The sequence below is a fragment of the Physeter macrocephalus genome, chromosome 10, assembly GCF_002837175.3.
Source record: "Physeter macrocephalus isolate SW-GA chromosome 10, ASM283717v5, whole genome shotgun sequence".
NCBI classification, from domain to species: domain Eukaryota; kingdom Metazoa; phylum Chordata; class Mammalia; order Artiodactyla; family Physeteridae; genus Physeter; species Physeter macrocephalus.
In genome coordinates this window covers 35,195,889-35,213,834 of record NC_041223.1, presented here as the reverse complement: position 1 = coordinate 35,213,834, position 17,946 = coordinate 35,195,889, and the positions used below count along the sequence as shown (strand labels likewise).

At 40.0% G+C, this 17,946-nt stretch overlaps 1 pseudogene; it reads left to right on the top strand.

Annotated features, from left to right (window-relative positions):
• The first annotated feature begins 3,246 nt into the window (after nucleotides 1–3,246).
• Nucleotides 3,247–3,944, top strand: LOC102979918 (ADP-ribosylation factor-related protein 1-like; annotated as a pseudogene).
• Nucleotides 3,945–17,946: the final 14,002 nt, after the last annotated feature.

The following is a 17,946-nucleotide window of genomic DNA, read 5'->3' as shown; positions in this document are numbered from 1 at the left end:
ATATTGATCTCCTGTGGAAGAGATATAATGTTTAGAGACTACGTTGGCTAGAATTTTCTCTCTTAAAAAACACGCAGGCTTCCCTGGTGGCGCAGTGGTCGAGAATCTGCCTGCTAATGCAGGGGACACGGGTTCGAGCCCTGGTCTGGGAGGTTCCCACATGCCACGGAGCAACTAGGCCCGTGAGCCACAACTACTGAGCCTGCGCGTCTGGAGCCTGTGCTCTGCAACAAGAGAGGCCGCGATAGTGAGAGGACCGCGCACCGCAATGAAGAGTGGCCCCCGCTTGCCACAACTAGAGAAAGCCCTCGCACAGAAACGAAGACCCAACACAGCAAAAATAAATTAATTAATTAATAAACTTCTACCCCCAACATCTTCTAAAAAAAAAAAAACAAAAAAAAAGCAAACGAATCAAATAGCAAAAATCATTTTTTGTTTCAGAAAAACCCTTACAAGTGTTCCTAAGAACAAATAAATAAGACTCATCAAATAGGACTTCTATTTCTACTTCTGTTTATGATGTGTGATATATACATGCATGTATATGTATATATACATACATATATACATATGTCTATATGTATGTATGTATATACCACACACACATATATAATTTTGAAGGTGCTGGAGAACTGCTGAAGCACAGAACTTGAGGAGCCAGGTCCTACAGCCACCACATAAGCAGTCCAATAAGCAGCCCTGAGGCCACCATGCTGTAAGAAGCCCAAACTAGACCACATGCAGAATCCATATGGAGGTACTCAAGACTACATGAAGAGAGAGGCCCCAAGATTACATGAAGAGCCAGTGCCCAGCTGTTGCAGCTTCCACTGTTCTTGCTTCACATCACTGACTGCAACTTCATGGAATATCCTGAGTTGAACCTTTCCAAATTTTTTACCCACAGAAACTGTGAGAGATAACAAAATGATGATTGTTGTTTCAAGCCACAAAAAGAAAAAACAAAAAGGAGATGGAAAACACACTTCCTTCAGGGAATCTGCCAATTTCTGGAACACAGTGAGAGACCAAGATTCTGGACAATGGGTCTAGTCAGGGGGCAACTGCAAGGAGGCAGAGAACCCACAGAGAACTTCTGAAAATATCAAGGTGCTGAAGAGACAAAACTCAGAGTTCAAGACTGCCATGCAGCCAATATTCGAAACTAACAGGTAGGTTTTACATTTTATCAGCTGCTGTTTTCACATAACATGCACAAAAATGGCTAAATGGAAAAAGACTGATCATAGCAAGTATTGGTGAGCATGTGGAGCGACTCAAACTCTCATATGTTTAAAGTGTTACAGACACTTGCACGTCTATTTGGCATTCAATATCTACTAGTGACAAATGTGTATATCCCACTCCTAGATATAAACTTGGATATACACTTAGCAGAAACAACTACATATGTTCATGAAAAGGCATGTACACTAGTGCATAGCAGCACTCTCCTTAATAAAGTAAAAAAGGAAACAATTCAAAGGTTCATCACAGCAGAATGAATGAATAAATGATCTTACATTCATACAATGAAATGCTATGCAGTAATGAGAGTGAATGAACTCCTTCTACATGTAATAGCACAGTTTAATCTTACAAACATTATGTTGATTGAAATAAAGCCAAACACATAAGAATTCCTTCTTTTTGATTTCATTTATATAAAGCTCAAAAATAGGCAAAACTAATCTACATTGTGAGAAGTTAGGATAATGATTACCTTGGAAAGCACAGTGACTGGAAGTGGTCATTAGTGGGGTTCTGGGATGCTGCCAATGTTCTATTTCTTGATCAGGTTGCTGGTTATATGGGTATTTTCTCATGGTGAAAATTTATTGAGCTGTACACTTATGATTTGTGCCTATCTCTAATAAGCTATATGTCAATAATTATTCTTTTAAAAATAAGATCTTGCTCCTATACTTTCATTGGTTTTCATTCTGGGAACCCTCCAGGTTTTCAGTGAAGAGCTATGAACTATCCCATCCTGGCTCTGGCAGGCGGAGGAAAAGTAATCATTTTGAAATACATCTGGACCATTCTCTATAACAAAGGCCTGCTCTCCAGGGAAAAAGACTCTACCAGCAACTTACCCTAGGTAGAAGGAAGGGTCTTCACCCAACTCCAGCTCCCTCTAGCCTTCCTGTCTCACCTAAGGGGGAAAGAAGAAAGCAAAGAAACACTTATGAAAGTCAAAACCCAGGGACACAGGCCCACTAAATGCCCGACTTTTAATCATAAGATTATAGATCACTTTTCCACCCACACACCCTACTACCACGCCAACAGGACTCCAGTATAATAACAATAGATAACAATGAAAGAGCTGCAAGGTGCAGACTTTATCTAAGGAGGAATTCTTAAGGAAGCTTCCAAAAACAGGGAGACAAAAACAAATACACTCCAGGAATATGAAGCCAGTGTCACCTATGGCTAGAGCAAACATTAAACACAGCCCAACTTCTAGCCAGATTAACACAGAACCTCACACTAAGGGCCTGTTTATAATTCCTATTATCTCATGCCTGACCTTAAACAAAAAAAAATCACAAGACAAGCTAAAAGGCAAGAAAAAGGAAGATTTCCAGGCTGGACCAATATATATTTTTAATATACAGTAAAAACTCTCTCCTGAATAACAATTAATCTACTCGATTCAAGGTAATTTTTTCTTCATTGGGCATAAGGCTTAGTTATCTGAGTTATAAATAGTATCAAACTTTTGGAGATCGTAATACTGAATTTAATTAACACATTTTCTGCTAACACGCTGAATAACATTCTTTACCTCAGAGCTCTGTTCAAATGCCACCTCATCAGTGAGTCCTTACATCATTTAAAATAGCAGCACTTCTCCACACTCCTGATCCGCTCCCCCTGTTTATTTTTCTTCATAGCACTAATCTTTCTCCGACACATTATAAATCTTATTCGATTGTTTATTTCCCTCCCCCCGCTATAACGTAAGCTTCACGACGGCTGATTTGTCCATTACCTCTCCCCAAAGTTCCTATGACAGTTAAGTGTTTGGTAAATATATGTTAAGTAAATGAATAAATATACACTCCATCAACATTTATTTATAGTGAAATAAAGATACCAGATTATACGATGGTGGCTCACACTGATTGAATTCTTACCGTGTACTCAGAACTGTGTTTTGGACGGCCCACGTGCCGTCAGGCACTGGGTAAGAGCGTCAGGCGCGCGGTGGCTCCAGGGGCCAGGGTGGAGTGTAGGATGCCAGACCTGAACAAGGACATGCTTTTGAAGGACCAGTACTGCATCCTGATCCTCGGTCTGGACAATGCCGTGAGGACTACTGTCTTGGAGCGGTGAAAAACCCGGTTTCATAAGAACTCCAAGGGGAGGAGTCTGTCCAAAATCACCACCACCGTGGGTCTAAACATCAGCACTGTGGACATCGGAAAGGCTCGCCTCCTGCTGTGGGGCTTAGCGGGGGGCAGGAAGAGCTGCAGTCCCTGTGGAACAAGGACCAAGCAGAGGGCCACGGCGTCCTCTATGTCATGGGCTCCATGGAGGAAGAGAGACTGTCCGAGTCCAAGCGTTGGAGAAGATGGTTACGAGCGAGGCGCTGGGCGGCGTCCCCATCCTGGTGCTGGCCAGCAAGCAGGACGTTGAGACTTGCCTCTGGATCCGCGACATCCAGACTGCACCTCCAATATCGGGCGGGCGTTACAGCCTGACCCGGGCCTGCTCGGCCCTCACAGGTAAGGGGCTGCGCGAGGGCGTCGGTGAACTGCGTCGTGCGGAACGTGCGCCCGCCGCCGGGCAGCAGGACGTCACGCAAGCGCAGCCACGCCCTCTGGCGCCCACCGCGCATCCCCAGAGCCGCAGGAGCTCCTGCCCGCCCTGCGCCGCGCATCCTGGGGCCTGGGGTTTCCTTGCCCTGTGGTTTTTCCGTTTGCTTTGTTTAAAAAAAAAAAAAAAAAAAAGCATGTTAAACAGCTACAGCTTTTACATGGATTACCTTATTTAAGCTTCACAACAACTGTCTATGTAGGTACTATTATCCCTTTTGCAAATGAGAAAGCTAAAGAACAAAGAGATAAATTATCCACCATACCCCAGAGATAAATTGAATTTTTTTTTATCTTTTAGAATTTTGTCGAAATTACCAACCTTGTAAGTCACAAATGATAGGAACCCACTCATCCTAAAGAAGGGCCAATATACACATCGCTGAGGGACTTTTTTGAAGGTATGTCAAACAATCCTGCCATCATCAGACCATCACCGACATCCAGAGAAGACCAGAAGTTTGGAAAGCGTTTCTTGGAAGTAAAAATAGTTGTCTTTTCAGATAGTCATTACTAGGTTGAAGGAAAGGGCTGTGGCTTTTCCCATCTTCCTTTCTTCTGTTTACAACCCTCTTCTCCTCAAGAGCTGTGCTGTCCAAGAGAAGAATCCAGCGATGCTCATCTCATTCCCATATTTGCTAAGCGTCAGAAACTCATAGACCCTCCCAAGCTCACTGCATCAAGCTGGGGTGCAGTGAGAGAATTCTCAGTAGCTTAACCTGTGTGCTCTGGAGTTTGGGAGCATACACAGACATAGAATCGTATATCTACCTCGTATCTGGATAACGCTGAAGTTAAGTGAAGCAGCCCCTTATTGCAGGGCCTGAAGGTAGGGAGCCATAAACCGTCACAACTCCCAACAGTTTGCCATGACAGAGCCAGGATGAATCTATGTTGAAGGTCCCCATTTATGAAGGTGGATGGCTGGCTCAGTGGAAGCTCAAAAGTGAGAGACTGTGGAATAAACCCACCAGGTGTAGGGTCTGAGTTGGACATGACAAGATGTCAGCCAGAGAGGACATCGTGTATATTATTAAACCATGCAGTGCAGAAATCCCCACAGCTCCGCCAAAGAATGAAATGCAGCACAAGCTGACATTTGCATGTCTGTCCCAGAGCAGGCATTGACAACCTACAACAGTAGCCAAGAGAAAATAAAATTGCAGGACCAAAGAAGTAAAAAGTAAATTAAAAGCTTACACTTTGGTTCTAATCTCTTTTCTCCTTCACTATGCTGCTTCAGATTTCTTTCATGTCAGGTAAGAGGGAGGAGGAATAGATGAATAGGCCCTCCACTAATTCAAGACCACAAGCCCCAGGTCAGTGTGAGTTAGGATAGGGAAGGGAGTTCCTTTTAAAAATTGGATTAAGGTGTAAGTCATGTTGTAGTCTGTTGTGGAACTTATAACACATAAACTCCTTTTAATTGAAAGTTCTCAGGAAGCTATGACATCTGTCTGCCCTTCTTCATCAAGGGATGAAGAAGACTAGATCAAACCAAACAGGTTGAAAGCAATAGTGAAGAAAAATTAAACTTTCCTGCTTGTACCCTACCAAGATTGGATTATTCTGTAAACATGTTACAATGATAGCACTCGTACTTTATCTAGCCTTAATATATCCAAAAATAAATAATTAAAAAGGAATATAACAGAATCCTCATGATCTCTAAAAACACTGAAATATGGCAAAATCTGGACTAAGAATCCATTTCCTATTTTGGTACCAAGGCTGTAGATTTGTAGTGTCAGTCCTGGCATAAATGGGTTATTTTTGACACAGATTCCACAGTTAATCTCAGTGAACCAGTTTGCATCTGCCCCAACAGCAATATGTGGAATCCGAAATATGCAGTAAAGACCAACACAACACAATAGAGAAGACACAGTGTATCTAATCTGCTAAAATACCATCAGATTATCAAGATTATGTATGAAGGGATAGCAAAACACCTACTTAGACAACAAAATAATAACCACAATCATTGATTGAGTGATGTCAGTCACCATACAAAGTACTTTTCTTAGCTCATTTAATCCTATCATCCCATGAGGTAGGTTCTTTATCTTTCCCTTATATTTAAATATGAGGAAACTGAGGCATAGGGAAATTTAAAAACTTGCTTGTCATCCAGCTATTAGATGGCAGATAGGACTTGAAACCAAACATTTAGGATGCAGTCTATGCTTCCTCTAATTTTTATGTAAAAGAGATGTCTCAAGTGGCAAAATGGAACTACTTAAAATTCTTTAAAAGTGGTTATGAAATTATAAAAGAGTTCCTGTGTTTCCTTAAGAACCAGAACTCCTAGTGTCAGAGGTATCAGTTTTGAAAAGTTTCCTCTGCCCAAAGTTGATTATAGCATTATTATAAAATCCTCAGTGCTTGTCTTTTCTGGGCCTTCAAACCCGGTATGGTGGGCAGGGATTTCTTTAAAGTCAAATTTAGCTGGAGGGGAAATATAAATCATTAAAGGTGGACTGGCCCCAGAGGCTTAGTGCTTCTGTTCTTTTATCTTTCCACTTCTTGTAATACAAATATTACAAGATTACATATTTCTGCATGGTTTCCTTTTTGAAAAAGCCTAAAAATATATTGGTTTCATATTTTGATTATTACTTTAGTAAATTTTAGTAACTTTAGTAACTTTTTTCATACTTTTGATTATTACTTCAGTTGAAATAAATGTTAAGGGCTCAAAACTAATGCATTCATTCTCTTAGCTACTAGGAGTGTTGCTGCCAATGGCTCTCAACTGAGTTCATCTCTAGAATTATCCTTGGTTGGAAGAAATAGCCTTAGTCAATATTAAAACACTTCCTTAAGGGCTGCTTGAATTTAATGAGTAGTCAAAGTTGTGGTACAAAGTTCTTGATCCTCCTGACTCAACTGAGACAATTGTGAAGGGCTATCCCAGTTTCAGAAACCTCCATAGGATCAGGTGAGGCCTCTGTTATAAATAATCACAGTTCAGTTTCATCCTCTGCCCTATTTTGCCTTCCTCGTCCCTCACTTGTGCTGTTCCCCAGTAAAATACTCCCCAATAAACCTGCATGCAGATGCTAGAGTCTTAGAATCTATTTACTGTGGAATTTAACCTAAGAGATTTGGTACTAGGAGTGTACGTAGGAAGCAAACTCAGAAATGTGATTTTGGATCCAGATCCACTGCTGGCTATGTGGCAATAAGGACCCTATCATTTGCAGTGCAATTCTTAGCATTTTTACCAGTGGTGAACTGGAATGAGATACTGGTGAAATAGTGCAGACTGCCATGTCACCCACTACTGTTGCACCAACACTCTTCTCTCATCAAGTAGCAATAGCTAAGTGAGAAGTGACCATTTAAAATTGGAGGAGAAAAGGCCAAGCTAAATTCATAAATTGGTTGACTCAGCATATGGGTATAGGCTGAAAATAGACAGCTATTTCACTACAGCCCCACTTAGTGGTGGCCTTGAAAGACAGTGGCTAGAGAAAATTATAGCACTCAGTAAAGTTTTGGGCAGTGCTCCTGGTAATTGACTTTGTATGGAAAGAGAAATAGTCATGTATGAATATACATTGATTCATGGACAGTGACGAATGGCTTGGCTATTTGTTTGGGGCCCTGGTATGAGAAAAATTGGAAGACTGCAGGTAAAGATATTTGGGAAAGATGTATTGGCTATATTTATCAAGGGGGATATGGAGTATGAAGATACTTGTATTGTATATTAATAGCAGAGAATACCCGCCACAACCAAGTGGACAGAATTCTACAGCTAATTGATGCTTACACAGCCTATGTCCTTAGCCACTGGCAAATGTCCAATCTGACAGCAACTGAGACCAATACTGAGCCTCCGATGTGGTACAATCCCTTGAGGAGATGAACCAGTCATCTGGTGGCAAGTTGAGTACATTGGATTCCTTCTACACTGCAAAAACCAGTGATTTATATTGACTGGAACCAACAGTCATTCTGAGTACGGGTTACCTTTATTGCTTTCAGGACCTCAACCAGTGTCACTATACAAAGATTTACAGAGTTTTGATCTACCAACATGGGATCCCTCAAAACCACAAACAAAACCAGAGGAAACATTTTAAAGAAAAAGTGGTCCAGTCATGAGCACATGGTCATGGGTTCCATTGGTCCTGTTACATTCTGTGTTACCCGGAAACTACCAGCTTGGTGGGGTGATGGAATGTGCAGATGAGACACCAGCTTGGATAATGGGGCACCATCCTTCATGATATGACACATCCCCAAAATCAACATCCGTTATATTGTGCTGGGTCCCCAATATACAAACACCTGGACACAGGAACCAAGGGGTGCAGGCAAGAGTGTCTCTAATGATAATCAATCTCAGGGACCTACTTGGAGTTTTGCTTCCTTTAGCTTTAACTCTAGACTCCATGGCTCTAGATATTCTGGTTTCCAGACAGAGAACCCTTACGCCAGAGGACACAGTAAGAGTCCCACCAAACTTTAAGTCAAAATTGACCCCTGGACACTTCAAACTTCTTGTACCCAGAGTTCAGCAGGCAAGCAATGGTGACACCATCATGGCAGGTATAATTGATCCTGATATTCATAGGGAGGCAAGCCTGCTGGTACATAATAGAGACAGGGAAGAATTCATTTGGCATCCAGGTGGTCCACTGGGACATCTGTTGGTTCTCCTATGTTCTTTATTGACAGTAAATAGTCAAATACAGCAGTTATTGCTTGGGAAATGCACAGGACTAGGGGATCTCATCCCTCATGGATAAGAGTCTGCATCACTCAACCACACAAGCCATCGAGACCAGCAGAGAGCTAGTCAATGGTGAGGTAAATCTAGAATGAGTAGTAAAGGAGGGAGATGATGTATATCCCTGAACTTAGCTGCAGCAGTGGGGTCTTCAGTTTGTGCTGTTAACTGTTCTCTTGCATGTTTTCCTGGTAACAGAGGCCAACCAGAATCCTGGAAGAGCTGATTTCAGATAGGATAAATTCATTATATGAAGTAAATGGATACAAGAGACACACAGGGATGAACTGTAATAAATGCTGCGGTGTACCTCCCAGCTCCCTCCTCGGAGCCTATGTGCCCATTCCCCAGTTGTCAGGAGTGTTGACTCTTGACAGCTCTTAGCTGAACGCTTCTCTGAGAATTACCCTTGGTTTGTGGAAGCTTCCTCATCCAAGGTTACGTCCCTTCCCTCTGGGTAGCCTGGTGCCAGTGATTGGTTGATGCAGGGGTACAAAACCTAACCTCTTTGCCTCAGTTGGGGCAACCTGCAACTGTGAAGGGCCATCCCAGCTCTGTTGCAACTGCATCATGGTTAAACTTTTCCCTCTGCGCAATCCTGCTTTCTTCACCCCTCTCATATGCTGTTCTCAAGACCACTTCTCCAATAAACTGCTTGCATGCATGTCTCTCAAGACCTGCGTGTCAAATTTCAATGAGCATCCTTTTCTTTCCTTCTTTTTTTTTTTTGCGGCACGCGGGCCTCTCACTGTTGCGGCCTCTCTCGTGAACGCGCAGGCTCAGCGGCCATGGCTCACGGGCCCAGCCGCTCCGCGGCATGTGGGATCTTCCCGGACCGGGGCACGAACCCGTGTCCCCTGCATCGGCAGGCGGATTCTAAACCACTGCGCCACCAGGGAAGCCCTTGACGTTTTTATACCATTGTCCTACTAGAAACTTCATAACATCAGAAGTCCGTGAACTTTCACATGGTTGCCTCCCTTCCTCAGCTACGTTTTTTCTTCCTAAGGCATCTGGTTATTAGTTTCTTCCTGATCTCCCAACATGATATCCTGTTCCATGTCTAGGTAATCAAGGTCCCCCCAGACCAGAATATCAGCTATTCAAAGCCATGGTCTGTGACAATGATGAAAAGAGCTTATACCAGAATGTAAATCAATGCACTGCTCCCTCATCGAAAAAGTCTTGCTAAGAAAAAAATGTCAGCTGAACAGAACAGTGTACTTAGTGCCATAGTTCACATTCTGGTGCAAGCTCCCTAATTCTTTGGGAACATGTAAGAAACATGGACCAGAAACCAGTTCACAAATGACACGTGGTGAGGATCACTGCTCTAGTCTAGACTATAATATGACAGAGATCAGACATTGCTTTGATAAAAGACAGCAAAGGTGTACTGCTGAACCCCTGGGCAAAGGTGAGATGTTGCAGGTTATACCTGATGATGGAAACTAAAGGAAAGACATTTGCTAGTTCAGTAGGCGCATATCACACGCCAGAGGCAGATTTGTTTTAATAAAGATATCAGCTGTTGTTTGCCTCATATTACCAAGGTCCTATTTCCCCTGGTGAAGAGTTCATCCACGCACTCATCAAAGGTATAAATGACCTAATTCTGTAATCCAATTTGATGGACTGTGTCTTAGGGCAACTTCTGGAACCAGTTGGTTTATCAGTCAAGATTTGGACAAGAAATAGATGGTGTAATCAAACAGTAAATTGAAAGGTTTTAAAAAAAGACTGTTTACAAGTTTTAGCAAGTTTAGGGGACCAACAAAGATTGGTAAAGCACCCAGGAAGTAGCAAGGGATAAAAGTCATTATCAGCTTGAGACCCGAAGGATGAAGCAGTGTTACTAGAATTTGGAGAGCTGAAGTCAGAGGTGAAATGTTGCCCTTCAAAAGGTTGGTAGAGGACAGCCACTATAAAAAATGTGGACCAGCAGGGGGAAAGCACCACCACACTGTCCTCCTGCCACCTGGTCTCCCATTGGTGCCTGGCCTTGGCCAAATCCAACACTAAGTCAGAGAGCAAGGGAGTACCAGTGATGCTGTCCCAAGAGGTCAGCTTCCCAGGACACACAGCCAGGTAGAGAAGGGCAGAGGATGACTCTTAAAAGATCAGTAGAGAAAAATATGCACTCTTGAAAGGCAAATAGAGAATAACATACGTTTCCTCCACGAGAGAAAATTTTGATAAAATCGGTTATATATATGTCTACAATCAAATACCATATAGAAATTTTAAAAATTGAACTAGCTTTCCAAAGTAAGTAAATCTCAAGAACATAACAAGTGAAAAAGAGGAAGCAACAGCAGGATACCCACACTATAACATTTATATAATATTTAAAATCCAATAAAACCATATTTTATGGATACATAAATATGTAAAAAAGGATAGTCTAGCAGTAGCCACTGCAGATGCAGTTCTGTATACATCACTGTTATGGGATGACTATGTCTGAAAATATCTTCATTCCCCCCTTACACTTGCATAGTTTGGCTGGGTGTGTTAATTATCTATTGCTGTGTGTTGTGGCTTGACCTGTGTCCTCCAAAAAGACATGTTGAAGTCCTGACCTCCAGTACCTCAGAATATGAACTTATTTGGAAATAGGGTCATTGCAAATGCAATTAGTTAAGTTAAAATGAGGTCGTACTGTAGTAAGGGGAGCCCTTAATCCAACATGACCGGTTTTATAAGAGAAGAGACCCAGGAGGAATACCATGTGAAAATGTGGGTAGAGTTTAGAGCAATGCAGCTGCAAGACAAGGGGTGTTAAGGATTGCTGATAACCCACCAGAAGCTAGAATATGCGAGGAAGGATTCTCCCCTATAGATGTCAGATAGCATATGGCCTGGTGGACACTTCAATTTCAGACTTCCAACCTCCGGAACCGAGACAATAAGTTTCTGTTGTTTTAAGCCACCTGGTTTGTGGTCATTTGTTACAACAGCCTTAAGAATCTAATACAATCTCAGGATTCTTACCCAGAGTAAGTAACATGTTTCTTGACTTTGAGTCTCTGTTAGGCATAGGTGGGTGATGCCATCTTTCAGTCAAGGGCAGGCTGTTCTTCTCCTGCCCTGATACAGTTCAGGCCCCAATATGCAGACACAGTGTGGTCCAAGAGCCCACAGTCAGCCCTATGACTTCAGTCTGGGGCTAGCCCATCTTCTCTGACAAAGTTACGTAAGGTTTTACTAATATCTCTTTCAGGTTACACAGTTTCAGCCCCTACTCGCTGCTGTGGCATTCTATATGCTTTTTAGGAAAGCCTCTCCATTTCTGATTGATGAGATTTTCATTTCCAGTTTTCATAGTAGCCTCTGTGCTTATATGTTTATATGTTGCTGTCATTTATGTGTGTTTGGACTGGAATGGAGGAAGATTTTGCTTATATTCCATCAGTGATATTGAACTGGATGAATTGCCATAGTCTCCCTAGACCCAGATTTATTTTCTGTTTCTCATGGTCCAGAGTCAAATTACTCACTAAACAGCTCATTGAACTCATGAATACTACGTATGAAGTGCCAAAGTACTTAGGAGAATGAGCTACCTAGTGTACTCAAAGGAAAATCCTGGAAAGTTCCCAGGAGCAGATGCCTGTGGGTTTCGTTTATTTGTCTGCTTTTTTTTTTTTTTTTTTTTTTAGAATCAGAGACACTGTATGATGTTGTGAGGAAAACAGAAGGAAAACGAGGCTTAGATTCTAGATCTGGCTTAAATTACACCTAATAAACATTTATTGAAATCTGCCATGTGTAATACGATGCGTTAAGCCATGGATTTTACATTGTGAGGGTGGAGAGAATGGAGGACAAAGATGAATAATATATCCAAACTCTTGGCTCTGGTTTACTAAGCCCACATGCCGTGGACCACTCTTGCTGACCTCACATTGTACTACTCTGCTCAGTGGGCGCCAGCCTCACTGGCCACTTTCTCTTCCCTGTACACATCCAGCTTCTTCCTATTTTGGGGTCTTGGATTGAAAGGATTCTTTCCCTTATTATCTGCAGCTAGCCAGGTCACTTGAAACATCGTCCAATTTTGTCACCTATGTAGGTTCATTCACCCACCACCACAGATGAGATACCAAATGGTTCCATTACCACAAGGATCCTTTATATTGCCCTTTTATAACCACACTCACCTCCCATTCACCCACCACACCCACATTCCTAATTCTTGCTAACAAGTAATATATTTTCCATTCTAAAATTCTGTCATTTCAAAATGTTATGTAAGTGGAATCATATAGCATATACCTTATTGGGATTGGCTTTTTAGCATATACCCTACTGGGATTGGCTCTTTTCACTTATTATAATTCCCTGGAGATTCTTTCAAGTTGTTGCCTATATCAGTAGTTTTTTATTTTATATTGCTGAGTAGTGCTCCATAGTAGGGATGTACCACAGTTTGTTTAACCACTTACCTGGTATAGGCTCTCTGGGCTGTTTCCAGTTTTGGGTTATTACAAATAAAGCTGCTATGAATATTCATGTGTGAACATTAAGTTTTCATTTTTCTGGGATAAATGCCTAGGAGCATAATTTCTGGGTCGTATGTTATTGCTTGTTCAGTTTTATGAGAATCTGTCATGCTCTTCCAGAATGGCTCTGCCATTCTACGAGCTATATATGCCTGGTCCAGTTTCTCTGCAACCTCACCAACTTTTGGTGTTTGATGTTGTCACTAAGGTTTGTCTTAGCCATTCTGATGCATGTGCAGTGACGATCATTATGATACCCATTTTCCTAATGGCTACCAATGTTGAACATCTTTCCAATAAGAAAGTATATCCTCTGTATATCCTCTTCAGTGAGATGTCTGTTCATGTCTTTGGCATATTTTTAAATTGTGTTTTTTTTTACTGTTGAGTTTTGAGAGTTCTTTATATATTCTAGATGCTGGTCCTTTTACTGGATATATAATTTGTAAATATTTTCTTCTAATCATGGCCTTCATCCTTTTCACATGGGTTTTCACAGAGCAAAATATTTAATTGTGATGAGGCCCAAATTATCAATTTTTAGTTATAGGAATCATGTTTTGGGGGCTAAATCTAAGAACTCTGCTTAGTCCTAAATCCAGAACATCTTCTATTTTTTTTCTAAAATCAATACTGCCCTCTTCCGATTAATATAGCAATATAGATGCCTCAATATTGGATGGAATGATTCCCTCCCCCCCACATTTTTATTCTTTGTCAAGATTATTTAGCTATTTTAGCTATGCCTTTCCATATGCATTTTAGAATAAGCTTGTTTATATCTAAAAAAACTCTTTTTCTTAGAAAATTTTTATAGAAACTACATTAAACCTATAGATCAATTGAAAAAACCTGGCATTTTTACCATGTTGAATCTTCCAATCCCTGAACAAATATCTCTCCATTTGTCTAGGTATACTTTGATTCCTTTTATCAGAATTTTGTAATTTTCAGCATGTAAATGCTGTACATGTTTTGATAAGTGTATATCTATGTATTTCATTTTCTTAGGAGCAATTATAAATGGTATTATGTTATTTAGTTTCATAACTTTTATTTTTAATGTATAGGAATGCAGTTGACTTTCTTGTGTTGATCTTGTATCCTGTGAATTTACTTAACTCACTTATTTGTTCTAGGATTTTTGTAGGTTCTTTGGGATTTTCAACATAATCATGCCATCTGTAAACAGGAAAAGTTTTATTTTATATTTCAAATTTGTATGGCTTTTTTTCTTTCTCTTGCCTTATTGCAAGCTAGAAATTCCAGTACTGTGTTGAATAAAATAGTGATATTTTATTTGCCTTGTTTTCAAGATTAGGGAGAAAGCATTCAGTCTTACACTATTTTTTATGAAGTTAGCTGTCAATATTTTTTAGATGTTATCAAGTTGAGGAAGTTCCCTTCTAGAGAGTTTTTATCATGCATGAGTGTTGGATTTTATCAAATGGCTTTTCAAACTAATATAATCACATGCTTTTTTTTCCTTTAGCTTGTTGATATATGATGCATAACATTGATTGATTTTCAAATGTTGAACCAGCCTTGCATACATGGAAATCATCCCACTTGGTTATGTATATCATTTCTTTTTACTTTATTGGATTCAGCTTGCTAATATTTTGTTGAAAATTTTTATGTAAAATTCATGAGATATATTTGTTTATAATTTTACTTTTTTTGTACTGTCTCTGTTGAGTATGGTATGTTAGCACTTAAATCTGACTTATTATTATTATTATTCTGTTTATTTTCTCTGGTTCTTATTCCAGTTTTGCTTTCCTTAATTTCCTGTGTGTTGTGTAAACGTGTTTTAAGATTTTATCTTCATTCACATATAGTGTTTTTGAGTGTATCTCTTGGTGTAGTTTTCTCAGTGGTTTCTCTGGGCATTACAGTATAAATATATGACATTATAATCTAGTGGTATCATTATTTTACCACTTACAGTAAAGTGTGGAAACCTTACTTCTATTTAGATCCCTTTTTCTTTCTTACTTTAAACTATTACTTTCTTGAATGTCAGATGGTATTGTAATTTTTGTTTCAATCATCAAATATGATTTATAAAACACATACATGGGGAAAGGGATATTCTATTGTATATACCCATAATTCTGCTCTTTCCACTGTTCTTCCTCTCTGATGCTTGAAATTTCCTTTTTTTTAAAATTATTTCTTTTTTTGTTTGAAGAATTTCCTTTAGCCATTCTCTAAGGAAGTTCTAACGACAAGGGTAACGAAGACCAACGGTGGGCAAAACTTAAAATATTTATTATCTGACCCTTTACTGATAGACATATGACTCCTCTAGGTTTTATTTCTTAAACTTAACAATAAGGGCATTGGATTTGATCATCTCTAATATCTCTGTAACATCCATGATTTCATGTGGATTTCTTATGTGAAGGTATTTTTTTCCTCAATGACCACATTTGAGCACTCGGGCGATACAGAACTTAACACTGGAAAGCAAGTAATTAACAAATACTTACTCACTATCATTCCAAGAATATAACATGAAGGTGAAGAGAAATCCAGTCTGCTGACTGTGCGCCAGGTAATTAGATTTATGGAACTGGAGTTCAGGTTCCCACTGTGGGCTGGCAAGAGCCCCAAATGTTTTGCACCTGCCATGTAAGTCAGCATGTACCATCACAATCTGGAGTGTGGTGCTTCCACAGATGCTTTACTGCACTTGTGCTAAAACAGTTCAGGCTATCCCATGGCTCACAGAACAAGGAAGGGCTCCCCTTTTGAGCTCTCAGTACTATTATTTCCAGAAGAATTATTTTCTAGTCATCATTTTGGGGGTGCTTATTAGGTGAAATGTGTGAATTACTTTCTGAAATATGCTCTTCTGAATTTAGTCCAGGTAGGAGGGAGCGGGGACATCGACCTTGTTTTTCTTCATCTTAAGAGTTAAGATTCAACTACATACATTTTTAAAACAGAAAAATATGTGAGAAAATAAGGTAAATAGGAAACCAAGAACAAGTATGAAAAACAGTTATGATAGCTATTTAAAGACAACTAAAACTCATGTTTCTCTAAAACACATTTTTAGAAAGTCAGAACAGTAAAACAACAATTATTCTACAATGGAGGTCACAAACTTAGACAACCAGATGCAGCCTTCTGACGGGTTTTGTTTTTCACAGAGTTGGGCCAGGGGTATATTTTTGTTTTTGAATTTAACTGGTTGCTAATATTCAAAAATTTTAAGAGTTCACATAAAAGTTTTGATTTCCACATCCTCTTGAGAGATGAGACACTGTTGGGCCGTATTCTCAGGCGGCAAACACTGCTGGGAGATGAGGAGCGTTCTCTTTGGGCATCACTTGTGATTTCGGGTCCAAGTGGGAGTCGGCCTCCCCACATCGTTGCCTCTGGTCCCCATGTCAAACAACAGTTGTCATTTATCATCAGTTTCATGCTATTGTGTTTCTTGTAGTAGAGCTGAAGATGGCAGAATATCTACTATCCATATTTCAGTCAAAAGTAGGAAAAAGCCAAATGGACCAAAAGGAATGTGTTTTAGTAAAAATGGGAAGCAGATATATTTTTGTTGAGATGAAAAATACCCCTACTAGAAATCCATACACTGAAGATGTCTGTTGTAATAATACAACCTGAATGACCATTCTCAAATATACCTGGCCTACTTCTCTCACTCACAATACCCGCTGGCTCCGCAGGCATCTCCTCTTTCTCAACAAATAACAAGTGGATGCCATGACAATCTTGTTTTCTCAACTTTTCCAGTTTGATTTTATCTCTTAGACCGTGCAACATAGTAGGAACACATGGCCTTTGTCCGTCTGTACATTCAAACATCTATTTAAGGAAATAACTCATTGGTGATGCAATTTAGATATTTTTATTCTTCAGATTCTATATCTACATAGATTGCATCTAAGTACTGAGGGTTTGTATTTTTGTTCTAAATGCTATTATTTCCTCTATCTGAATTAAGACTGATATAACTGATAAGACTAATAAGACTAAGTTGAAATGAACACAACTACATCAGAATAAATCAGCACACAATTTTCTGGGTTAGATTTCAGGTATCGTAGCTCCTTTTCTACAACTGGCAAGTGCATCATAAGAGATAGTATCTGTCATAAAATCTCCCTACCATTCCCGCCCCGAGCAGATCTGAACATTAAAGAAAGAGCTTTCAGATATTCAACAGGGACTTTATGTTCGCTTCAACAGTTTAGAAACCCCTTCCATTGGTTTCTTTCGGGATTTGATAACAACAGTGTCTCTCTGGTGTTTGTTATCTTCCAGGTTAGCATTTCAGTTCACTTTGGAGGAAGGTGGGAAGTTCGGAAGTGTTATATATCTACCACATTTCCATTGATTTTTGGACAATTTATATTCCAGAAGCCACTGATAGCTTACTTAAAGCAGATCCCAAGACAGAGCTTTTCTTTTTAGTTTCAGAGAGATAATTTTCTAATACTCTGCAGACCGCTTGAATAGACCAGAGTTGTGAACAAATTCTGATAATATCTCTTCCACTCCAAGCCTCCCTAATGAAATAATATGCTGGGAACTTTTTTTACGGACACCATTTTCTGGCAACAGAGCAGATTTGAGAGGGAGCAGCTGTTGATGTCTGATCTCCAAGCTTATTACATGAGGACCTGGAACCCAAGAGATCGCGAGGTGAATATTGAATGAGCACATCAGTAGAGAGGTAGACACATCTCCTCTCCCTACTGGTCCAGTCAGAAATATCTTCCTTTTTGTTTATCTCTCAATGTCAGAGATCATTTGGCTGCAACACATTCATGCAAAACCCTTCCCTTTCTTCAAAGACTAAATATTAGAAAAAGGCTAGGCAGCACAGACAAGAAGGTTA